The 12557-nt window shown below is 38.5% G+C and overlaps 1 protein-coding gene across 11 annotated transcripts in view; it reads left to right on the top strand.

Moving 5' to 3' along the window:
• The window catches only part of PTPRM (protein tyrosine phosphatase receptor type M), a 484559-nt gene that overhangs the window by 435929 nt on the left and 36073 nt on the right, over positions 1-12557 (top strand). The window lies entirely within an intron of this gene.

The raw sequence follows: 12557 nt of genomic DNA on the forward strand, positions 1-12557 counted from the left end.
CGTAGGGTAGTCAGGAGGATTTCCTGATGTATATATGAAGTGATTGAATTCTATATACCGGTATTAAAGATTCATCTGTGTTTGATGCTGCTCTTTTCTTTTTAATCATCAAAATGTTAAAAAGGTGATTGGGGCCATCTGTCTTCAGTGAAGATGGCTTCATTCTTAAGCCCTACATTGAATAGGCCAGGCTTTCTGAAACATGTCCTTCACCTGTTTTGCAGTAGTGGTGGCAAATGGCAAAGAAGTTATTTTTTTTCCTTCACCCAGCTGCATTCAGCAGTAATAGATCCTTTACATACGGTGATATCTCCAGGTTATATTGTGAAGCCATATGGCAAATTCACCAGAGCGCTCTCTTACTCCCATTTCCCAACGAAAGCTGATGATAACATTTGCAACATTTGAGCATCTTTTAAAAGTTGGTCCTTTTTCTAGCGCTGAGGACAAAAAGAGACAGGGTGTAGTAAAAACTGATAAGTATCGAAGTAACACTTTTCAACTGCAGCCACATGAGAATACCGTAGTCCCTCTCTGCCTCTTTGTTTACAATAAGAGATTTTAGTGATAACTGTGTTAGAATGGTTATCTTTCACCATTTTCACGATTCCTATATTTTTCTGTCTTTGTCTTAATCAGCTGTGTGGTGGTTTTCTCTGCACAGGGAATGGGATGTCCCTGTTGCTTTCCATTCAGTGTAGAAGGCTGTAAATGCAGGTCTAGCGTAGTTTTCTAATAGATTCAAAGTTGGCTTAGGCTCTGTTGCCGTGAGTCAGGCTTGATGAGGCTCTGAGCAATCTGGTCTAGTTAGAGATGTCCCTGCTTACTGCAGGGGGGCTGGACCAGGTGACCTTCAGAGGTCCCTTCCAACCCAACACATTCTATACTTCTATTCTGTGACTTCTCCGAATCTTTGTGTGTAGACCAAGTGAAACAGGAGCATTGTTGGAAAACTGCTGGTAGATCCATTACTAGGTAGAGCCACTAACATTCTTCTTCCCATATGTGTGGCTACATTTTGCATAAAATACATGCCTGCCTTTCATAAACCTTTGGAAATTCTTTGAAAATAAAAATAAGCTCTAGAAATTATACTGAATAATAGTTTAATCTTTATTTGCACATATAAATTCCCTCATCCCATGCTGGCCGTTCTTTCACTTGCTTGTTAATGTGGCTTGTCAAACAACAGTTTGAGAAACTGATGATTTTTCTGTAGTCCACTGTCAGAGCCACAGAGGAAGAAAAAGCAATCCTGTCCTCTCCCCCGCAAAGAGTGAGCAGCAGGAAATCAGACATAAGGGTCTTCAGAGCATATATAGATCTCGGTCTCAAAGACAAGATATTGGTTTGATTTCTTTGTTGTGAAGTCGGACTAGAATAACTACAACAGACTTTTGCATATCAGAATTAAGAAGAGAAATGAGAGACTACAGTAATTAAGTAGACAAAGAGGTGAATCGGGCAAAAGGAAATATTTCAAGTTTGTGTTGTAGAAAAATAGAAGAATATCTTGGTCCTCTTTAAAAAAATGTGACTATAAAATATGTCCTGCAAAGAATGAAGTTATGATCTTCCTGACACTGAAGAGCTGAGCAAACTGTCCTCGTGGACCAATCACACTTTCAGAAAAGAACATTATGGAGGTGGCCGTGTATTAGTGTATTTACTTCTCAGACTCCTAATTACCTAGACTATGCACTGGAATCTGTTTTTTGTTGAAGGAAGATGTATACAACATCAGCCTTACAAATTTGCCTCACATGTCTTTATTTCTGGGGGATGCGAAATATGAAAAGGTGAGGTTTGATGATAGGGTTTCCATCCTCGATAAAGAATCAGCCATAAATTGGGCTTGATGGGGAAGGTACCTGGCACTCTTGACAGAGTAGTGTTAACATGCCTGTCAATCAGTGCAGCGGAATGCTAAAGCAGAAGAAGGAGCAGAGAAATGCAGTTTGTCAGGAAAATCACGTAATCAAAGCATCTTTTTTTCTGTGAAGTTTGTTTTCCAGCCAGTCTTCAGCAGCCTGGAGGAAGCTTGGCAGCAGGTGTAAGCAGGCTTTTCGTCTTCTCATTTGCTGAAAAAAAAAGAGTGTAGCAAATTTACAAACAGAATGTATTTCAAAAACAAATGTATCAAGAAACAAATAAGGCACCTTTTTTTTTTTTTTTCTGGTCCTGTCACCCTATCCAAATCTTTGAAACCTGTCATCTTTTCTCTATTCTACATCCTTTGGTGGAAACTGAAATCTCTATATTGATATGGCCACCAATGCATATGACAGTCTGGGTGATTATGAAGCCCTGCCTTTGAAAAAAAAAAGATACAGGCTTATTGGATTAATTTCTTTCCCTATCCATCTGTATGCTTCCATGCAGTTGCATATCGAGATGGAGACTTTGTGGAGATTCCCTGTGCTGCTGCTAAATCTCATTCTGTTGCAAGCAGGCTCATGTCTCTGTACTAAGCACAAACGCGCTCCACATGTTAGAATGGCTTTTCTTGTTTAGAGTATACATCAAATAATGCAGTCTCCCATAAAATATAATAAGAAATAGAATGAAAAGGTTGGCATTGCCCTTTCCTACTCCAAGTGGTAAAAATAACCAACGTGCTCCCAAAAATAACAATCATTAATAGTGCTGAGAGATTTTTTTTGTCATGCAGATTTAATTTTTACCATAGTTATCTTGACGTTAAAAGGAAAAATATCCAATACACATTTATTTGTTTATGACCTTCACATGTATCTTGATCTGACTAACATTTGTGTGATTCTGACTGGTATCTATGACTGAAGAGGAAATAAATGTATCAAAGTTCTCTAGCCTTAAATAGAAAAATACATTGTGAGTGATATATCTCACTCATGAGATGTATCAGGATAATAAATTATGACAAATCTGGTTTTGCTAGCATTTTTACTTGTCCTTTAATGTAGACTAAATTATCTTGTTTGTTCATCTGGGTAAAGTGTTCATGTTAATGCACTTAAACTCCCAGTGCAAGTTTAAAAAATACAGCATCTGAATATCTTACTCACAAGCATGAGCAACATTCCTTCACAATAAGGTCCTTGGGGAAAAATAAAAGAAACAAGTAGCCAAAATGAACTCATATTTTTGAGCTAGAGAATAGTGATGATTTTATTACATCCTGATGCTTATGATTGACTCAACATGAAAATAGAAAGTAGAAATGGGAAAGACTAATTAGGTTCTTTTGTCCATTCCCTAAGGAACCTTCTACTGAAGGGGATAAAATGATCTTAAACTTCTCATCCATCATCAAAATTGATTCTGCATTACAAGCTGATGTGAAGAACCCAGTCCAACAAGTCAATTACCTAAGATTTTTTGAGTTGGAAATGTTACAGGCAGCATGTTTTTTACAAAATAAATTCTGTATTTGTTAGTCTTCCCGAGCTCAGATAGGCTATTTAGAATGAGTGATTAATAGGTATTCATATTTCCGTGATGTAAATCACCCTTATTGAGAAGAACGCACAAATTAGAAACTAAAACAGCTTTCTTACTGGAAAACATTGATTCAGCTAAACTGAAGCTTTCTGTTGGACTGCCTTCACAAAGACAGTTTAGACTGTGGATTCAAAGCTCCTGGAATAAGCCTTCAGTCAGAGCTGTGGCCTCAGATAGAGAGCCAATACCTCATGTTGCTGTTTGATCTGAATCAATATGGACCTGTATCTCAGTTTCCCAGATGAGTCCTCTATCGTTCTCCCAACATGCTTGACTGTAATTAAACAATCAAATGTCTGTAGGGCAGAGAGAGAAAGAGGGTCCATGTGCGAGTGAGACCAACTCTGTTTCTCTGTAGCCAGTACGCTCCACCAGAAAATACATCAGGGCCTCTAGTTACAATTATAATTATTCAAAGTATTCCTGTTTCATAGCAGAAAAAACTGAAACACACTCCCTGCAAGCCATTGCCTGGCAGTTCTCTCTTACAAACTGTGCGAGGTAAAGATTCAAGACTCTAGCCTTATTCAGGCATTCCATATAACCCTCACTAGGGATCCCTGACCCCTGGGAGTGCTACATTTAATGCCAAATTTGGAAGACAGTGCATTTATCCAGTCTGGGAAAATATTAATGAGAGGAACAGACCGTTTAACATCCCCACTGTGTGGCAAACAAATTATATGAAGAAACCGTTCTTCAGTTATACTGGATGAACTACATTGTTCAGTTGCTTTTTTTAATTTCCTGCAGTTAAGATCAGAGAAAGCAGCTTTCTTGAATGGCATAATGGTACATACATGGCCAGCAGTACTAAGTACACAGCTTTTATTGCATTCAGCTTTGCCTAATCTCAAGCTAACTGGATAAATGTGGGCCATTTCTGTGGCTGCCAGTTCTCTGTTCCCAGTCTGTAGTACTTCTGTGAGTAGTCAAAAGGTGTTATGGGAATGTGCTATTTATTCTTTGGGAAATCATATGACATTTTCATTTTATGTTGTTGGTACAGAACAAACTGAGCTAGCATTGGAAAACTAGCTGTGGAGAAATGTCAATCAATAAGTGTGTAACACTTTATTAGATGGAAAGTTAGCTGGCAGCATTAGCTGTGGTGTTATAAAAATGTCGTAGATAGCACCTGCCAAAAGTGCACAAATAAAGTCTGGTCTCAGACTTAAAAAATATATTTAAGTGCAGCAATGGCTTGTTTCTGAACATGGTGGAAATACTAATAAGGAACAGGGACAGGTAAGATTATTCAGAAATGGCTAGGGAGCTGGCATGTTGTGGCTGCTGAATATTATACCGAGCCTGTTAAGTTCATTTGAACCCTATCTTGCATCCTGTTGTCTCTCAAGGTACGTTTGGATTGTGACGGTGAGGGGCACGAACACCTTTTGTGTATTCATGGGCATTTAATATGTAAAGCAGTTCCTGCTATGATGGAGCTCCAGTCCCAGATGGGGATTTCTAGATGGTACCATAACGCAGGCAAAATAACGCATAGAGATGTGTGCTGTTCCAGCTTAGTTAGATCTGTATCAATAAATTAAAAAAAAATGCTATAAGATATTCCAAAGAATAAATACCACATCCCCATAAAACTTTCTGACTACCCACAGAATCACTGCAGAATAGGATCAGAGGAAATGCAAAGAGAAATGATCCAGCTCTAGCCAATAGTTGATGTGTATGTGTATATACACACACTTGTAAAATACGTATTTTCAAGCTGATTATCTAGTTTGTGAAATGAGCAATTTAAAAAAATAAATAAATTCTCCTGAATAATCAGTTTTGCCATTACTCAAAGGATATATTTTTTGAGCATCTCTATATTAAACTGGGAATTCAGAACAGAAGGCATTTTTTATTTTAGCTAGCTGTGAGATGCTTGCATGTATTTCATAAGACAATAGGACCGTGGCTCATCACTACTGTATGTTGTAAAGGGCATCTTACAGGCCAAATGTTTTTATGTTCTTTTTACATTTGGAAAGAGATGGAGAATTGACAGGACAGTCTCCTCCTTTCCTTCATCCTTTGAAAGGGCTGGTGCTGACTCCTCTAAATGTAGGAGGAGGTGGTACAGAAAGCCAGCCAAAGCACTGGTCAGTCTCGTGGGAGCTATAGATAAAATTTCTACGTGCACCTCAGTCGCTTAGTAATGTAAGCCTCGTTGAAAGCTAATGAGACTTGAAAGCACTTTGAAAATTTCATTTTCTGAAAGCCAATTTTCACATATAGTGATGTGCAGACAGCAGGGCTTGCTGACTGGCTGGCTCGAAGCAGGTAGGATTTAGTTTGTGCTTGAAAATCAGCCAATTACTATTCACTGTGCTGTCCCTTGGCTGATAATGAGAGAAGGCTGTGTTTTTCCTGAGCAAAGGATACAGTAGAAAGCCTCTACATTGCCAGTAGCTGGACTGGGCAGGATTTGTCCCAAGAAAGCATTTCAGCTGGCTTTATAAGCAGCATTTTCCTGAAATGTCAAGCTAACAAGATTCAGTCAGATCTGTTTCTTATTGACAATCCATCTAAGGTGAGGAAATCATGGGAAAAAAAAATTTAAACTCATAGCTTAGTCCTGATTAACCCACTTGAGTCTAGTGGAGGTGACTTGCTGAATAGTGTTGCTTCATACTGTTGTGGTTTGGGTTTTTTTTTTGCATTTTAAGATGGTATTGTTGCAAAAGGCCAAAAAAAAAAGAAATAGTGGACCGACTACGACTCAAACATGGATTCTGCATATATTTGATACACGTGGTATATTCTTAAGCCTCAGTTAAAACTAGTGTTAGGAGAAACAGAGTATTTTTTTATTTGTTTGTGAATTAAGATCTGGTAGAATTCTTGTTTACAAAATGGTGTTCTTGCTTACCTGACTGTAAGTTAATTGCTGCCTCTGCAAAGAAGTGGCTTCTCTCTCCACCATCTCTGAATCCACTACCATGGAGGAATCAGTTAAAATAAGGTTTAAAACTGAGGGGGAGGTTTTTTTCATTACCTCACGTAAGAGTAGCTGTAGCCTCAAGCTTCCTTGCTTGGACTGCCGGATGGCTTAATGTACTTATAGGGAAACAACCTCGTTGGAAGTTCATCCACAGCTTTGTTTATTTTTATTTTTCCAAGGCAGGAGAGATTTCCAAGAAAGTTTTATCAGGAAAGCCAGCATAGTTGTATAATTACCATATAGCCCTGCTGAAGATTACATAATAATTAATGTTTTTAAGGCTAAAATTAGAAAGTGCATTTCAAATGCCATCACAGACAACACTATAAGTCAAATGAAATAAAGCGATAAAAGCAAGAATGTGTTTTTTCAGGGTTTCTGTTTAATTTCATTGAGATTCTTTAGTGCACAAAATGTCTGGGGCTGGGATATGCAGAAGCAACAAATAATAATTAATACTGAAGTATGGCAGCTAGAAACCAGCAATTAATAAACAACACTGAAGCAGTTATGGCCAAGTTCTGTCGGTACAAACGTCTGTTGCCTTTTCATGTTGATTCTTACAGTGATAGGCCTATAGGAGACTTCAGTAAAAGTGAGTAGGTGCATGGCACTGGGGGACGTTTTACCCTCGGTGCCGTTTTAGTTTCTGGAGCAGACTTGGGAGGACTTTTATTAAAGCTTTAGAAACCTCCAGGTTATATGAACTCACTCTTTTTCATCATTATTTGCTTGATATCCTAAAACACGAAAGACTGCTCTGTATGCATTTGGATAGCTATTGGGGAATGGTGGGCCCACGTGGTTTAGTGATATCTTGACCACAGTTTATCTCAGACTTAAAAATCGTCCACAGTGTTTACAGGAGCACACATACTGTGCCTATAAAAACATGCTCCTGTATAAGCCTTGAAAGTCAATTTAAGTGTATATATTATGGTAGAAAACAATGTCTGAACCTATTTTGAGAGCAGCTGTTGCAGAAAGACTTCATGATCACTGCCTGAGTTTTTGAAGTTTTGATAACAGAGCTTTGTTCTGGACTTCGCTGGCCTCCGTGGAGGCACTAAACCCTTAAGAACTCCCAGAGGGGTGAGTGAAAGTTAAATACGTGCTGTTCAACAAGCAGATGGTAAAGACTGCTCTTAACAAATCAGATTACCAGCAACTGATCAGATCTTCAAAGTGTCTTCCATTGAGAAACCAGCTCATTTGGGGAGGGTGGGATGAGCTGTACTGCTGTGAGGCAGTGACCAGGCAATTACGAAGGAATACTGAGCTAGCAGTTTATCTTGCTAGTTGATGTGATTGTTCTGACTAAAACAGCACAACCGGGATCTACAGCTTTTCTTTATAGTGTGCCGACTACTTTAGATAGAAAGATCGAGACATTTTATTTTAATGTTTTTTAATTTTTATTTTATTATTTTATGAAAAAGCGGAAACGAATCTTACATTCCTTTAGTGTAATCTAACCTAATCTTACATTCCACCTGATCATGCAAAGAGGTGTCCAGGTTTGCAGAGCTGCTGGCCGCTGAAGAATGTCCCGTGAGGTAACTGGGAGGCTGACAAAACTGAACGCTCGTGAAAACCTGATCACATAATGATGCCTCTGCAAATTCCCGTTGATAAAATCTTCGGCAAGTTGCCTTATTGAGTAGGAAAAATATGTATTTCAGTAAAGGGAGATGTTCCCTTGCCTGCAGTCAGTGATATTTATAGTTTAAAGTAACATTTAACTGCAGGTTTTTACACAACTTTTTCTGAAAGGGCGTTTTGTTCTTACCTCCGATTTCTAGAATGGTTAAAAGAGCAAATAACATGCACTTATGGATTATCAGATCACTGGTCCGGCAGAGCATTAGTAACCCTGTAATTTTGCTTCCTCCTGCAAAATTCTCTGTAAATTATCCTACTAACAGCTAGTCTGTCCCATTTAAAAGGTTCATTAGGAAAAGGAGAATTCTTGAAATTTTTAATCTGTTAGCTTGTAGTCTGTTCTCCCAGTATTTTTTTATTATTATTTTATCTCTGGTTTTACGCTTTCATGTGTATTTTGAACATTTTCTGCTACATAATGGGTTTGGGGTTTTTTGATGGTGTGGTTGCGAAGGGAACGTTGCTTTTTGGCTTTTTTGGCCATGCACCGCCATATTTACCGTGTCTCAAGTTAATTTTGAAGGGATCATACATTGTAAAGAACGAGTGCTAAAATGCCGGCATATTAGCCAGTTGTCCTTGAGTTGTCCAGTTGTAGGCAGTCGTAGCAATGAGCCGCAAGCTTTGCTTCAGTAAAAAGCGAAGACAGTTGTCATTGCTGCTAGAAACTGCAGTCACCATTAGGTGAGGGGACCATTTTATAACCACCTCCTCGTGCTGGGTGGACACATCTACTGACTGGAAGGAGGTTTATTGGGCTCTTTTCGAGATGGAATTTAACTGCTGCAGGTATGTCTTGCATCTTGTCAGGCCGCCGCCTCCGTCAACACAGGCTACCACTGGCCATACACTGTCCCTGGGGAGCCTTTGGAGCTTAAAGGCGTCTGTTCTTTTTCTGCACATTTCTAGCTTTAATATCTGTCATTGAATTTGGTCTCAGGTGGCCCAAACGCTGGCTTGTGGATTTGACATTCTACGCTAGAAAAAGGTTTTAGAAGCTATTTGTTCCTTGTTTAAGCTGCTTGCTTTTCTAGAAATTGAAAAATGACCTATAGATTTACAAGTCCCATCTGAGTAAGTCCTGGGGACATTTCAGGATTCAGGTTTTACTTGTTTCTTTGTGTGTTTACTTTCTTTCCTGCATTTTTTTTCTCTATTCTGGGCTAGTTTGTCACGTTCGAATTGATCGCATACCCCAGTAGCAATACCAGTTGCTAGAACAGGGTCTGACAATAACAAGCAGAAATAGAGGCTCTAGAAAGCTCTGTGTGCAGAAGCAGCTGCTTAGGAGTTTAAACCATTCTTAAAAGCTGTGTGATATTCCGTTTCCTAATATGTTTGCATTCCCAGAGCAGCAACTAACGACTACTGGTAATACAACTAATGGTTGATATATACAACTGATCATATCTGTTCAATTTTTTTCAATAGTGCATTTAATTAGCGTGGGGTTTGGAGGGTTGATTTCTTTTTCTTATTTTCCTTTGCTTTTCATTTTCTGGTTGTAGCATGTCGTTGATTTCTTTTTTTTCACAGCAGAAATCTTTGATACCAACTAGTATATTGTGTAGCTAATGGGGTACGCCGCAGGCTTACTGTTAGGCAGCACAGTGCCTTCTCTTCAGACCACCTTCTCCCGCAAGGGGGCAACTGCTGAGAATAACCTTTCCTGCCTATTGTGCACACATCTGTTAAGCTGATGCTTAGAACAATTATAGGCTCTTTCTCTCCCTACCATGAGTTTCTGGAATCAAATCGTTCAGTTCTTCATGACAATAAATCCTCCAACCCTACCTAGCCTCTAATGCTTTTCCATTCTGGCTGAAGACAGGTAATAATTTATTCATATGTCAGAAAATAATTCGAAAAATGTCAAGAAGAAAAGAAAAATGGGGTAGAAAAGAATTACTTTCTGAGATGTTAAAGCGGGTTTTTGGGTGGTTTTTTCCTTTCAGTGTCCTGAACATGCAAGAAGTTTGGAGGCTACATGTTAGAATTGGAGAGGGAAAGCAAGAAAACACCTCAGAATACTTGAGGAGAGCAGGAAATCCTGTCAAGCACTTTTAATTATGATTGTCTTTTCATTTGGATAGTAAGATCGAGAAGAGCATGCTCAGCACTGCAGAATAGGACATTTCTTCTGGAAGAACATTTGGAATACTTCTTGAAAGACTTGTCAGAGCTCAGCTCTTTCTCTGGCCTGGAAAATGCTATTACTTTTTCTAAAGATTTCTTCGTCTCATAATTTATTGTCTTGTTTTTTTCTTTATAAAGAATGACAAGTTTAAAATCTTTAGCAATAAATCAGTGCTTAGGATCTTTCCCTAGTTGTAATTCGTGATTTCAGAATCTGAAGTGTAGGAATCTTTAAATCACGAGACAAAATTATGCTGTCTGTAGGAAAAAAAAAAAAATATCAGGAATAAATTGTTGCAGGTTATTCCAGAGCTGTCAGAAGGAAATCACTGTTACAAAGTTGGGCTCAACTATCTTGTATCTCAAGTAAATCCGTAGGAAAGACAACTGAAATAATACATAAAGAAACTTGCTACCTTGCCCCTCAGTTTCTCAAAGATTCTGGCTTCTTGCGAGGGGAAAAGAAGAGGGCTGTGTAGACAGAGGATATTTTCTCACCTTTTCTGCAGCTTTACCAAAAACATATTCAGATGAACAACCTTGAAACATCACGCAATCCTGTTATTGCAGAATGCAGTGGAGCCATTTATATTTTCTCCATTAGACCAGGTTGTGAATCAGGATTCTTGAAGCAATACTGTTGTTATCTTTTGTCCTTGATCAAGCTTAAATAATCTTAATAATGTCATGAATTTACAGACTCTTTCCAGGACACTACTCCATGGAAAACTGCCTTTCCCTAATCCTATTTTTAGCTACACTTCTTCAAAGATGATTGCAATAGTAATTTTGCTGGATATTTGCTTAAGATTTGAGGGGAGGGAAGGAGCTATACAGAGGAAGTGTTTTCTTACAGTGAGTAAAACAGTCACCTTCCTTTCTCCAGTAGGAGAGGCTGGCCAAAAACCTTTCTAAAGCTGTTGTGGCTTTAATTGCCCCACAAGTTATATTGAATCCTACATTACTAAAACACAAGCAAGCTAAACTTTCACTATACTGTATATTAATTATCCTACTGTGGTATTCAAAATTGCACTCGAACCGTGTCTGTGTTACATATCCAGGACACTTACGTAGAAGTAAAATACTCATGGGAAATTTCCATACGGTGGAGAGTGATTTCACCCTTGTCATGCTTCAGAATGAAATCTCACAAAAGTATCAACTGTTCTGTGCTGTACATTAAAAGGAAAAAAAAGGTGTCCAGTTCTGCAGCCGCAACATCGGCTTGAATTCGGTGATTTCAGAAACTGTAGTTTTAGATTCTGTCGTTATTTCTACTCTGAGACCTTCTGACATTTCTTGTGTTCTAATAGTCATGGCTTCCTGTTGTTTTAAATGATTTTTTTGTTTCCTGTTATATGAACTACCAAAGCAAGCAAAAGACAAGTTGAGTGATTGTGGTGAAACCTGTGAAACTAACTATATATGCAGCATTTTTAAAAGCAGAGAAAGTAAAGGGGAGAATACAGAACTTCTTTAAATGGTCTATGCAAATTATGGATGATAAAATTATCCTTTGAAATTGCTGAAAATAAAAGTAAACTTAAAAAAATCAAAAGTTTTAGACTAATACCATCCTTTTTTCTTAAACTTGAGTTCTAAGTTACATCATAACTGTGATGTTATTTGCCTAGTGAGTTGATTTTGACTTGCCTATAATATCATAGAATCACAAAGCCATAGAGTCACAGAATGGTTTGGGTTGGAAGATCATCCAGTCCAACTCCCCTTCTATGATAATATAGTCATAATATATTACTCTTTTTTTCACGAAGTACTTGACTTCAGAGTGAGAATTTTATTTTCAAAGGGAGCTCAAAGTACAAAAACATGGGTGCCAAACTAGACAAATCTGTCAATGTATGGTTTTGTAACGCTTTAAGGGTGTTGGTGTCTTCACTAGAGGAACATTTAGGCCAATACATTATCCATTTGTCCTCCAATTAGCTGATTTAAGGCATTCCTCTAAATAAGCTACTAATTGCTTGCTGCAGCGTGGCAGTTCAGTAATGGATTCAGGGTGGATGTTAAGTTTATAGTACCTGATAGTATTTTACATTTGTGTATTCTTATTGGCTTGGTGATTTTAAAGCAGTGGGTTAAAGTTGGGGTATCAGACCGAACATCATGGGTAAGACGTGTAGGCTAGAAACAGACCAGGACCAGGTACGTGCAAAGTGACGTGGTTGTTCTCAACATTTTACATTTCTGTAACATGTCCTGTGGGCTGGTACCCAGCTTTAGCACGACGCCGGAGGAAGCCCCCCATGTGCTCGTCTACAAAAGCCGCCAGGTTGTTGGGGAAAGCACTGCAGAGGAC

Source organism: Rissa tridactyla, chromosome 2 (genome assembly GCF_028500815.1).
Source record: "Rissa tridactyla isolate bRisTri1 chromosome 2, bRisTri1.patW.cur.20221130, whole genome shotgun sequence".
Classification (NCBI taxonomy): Eukaryota; Metazoa; Chordata; class Aves; order Charadriiformes; family Laridae; genus Rissa; species Rissa tridactyla.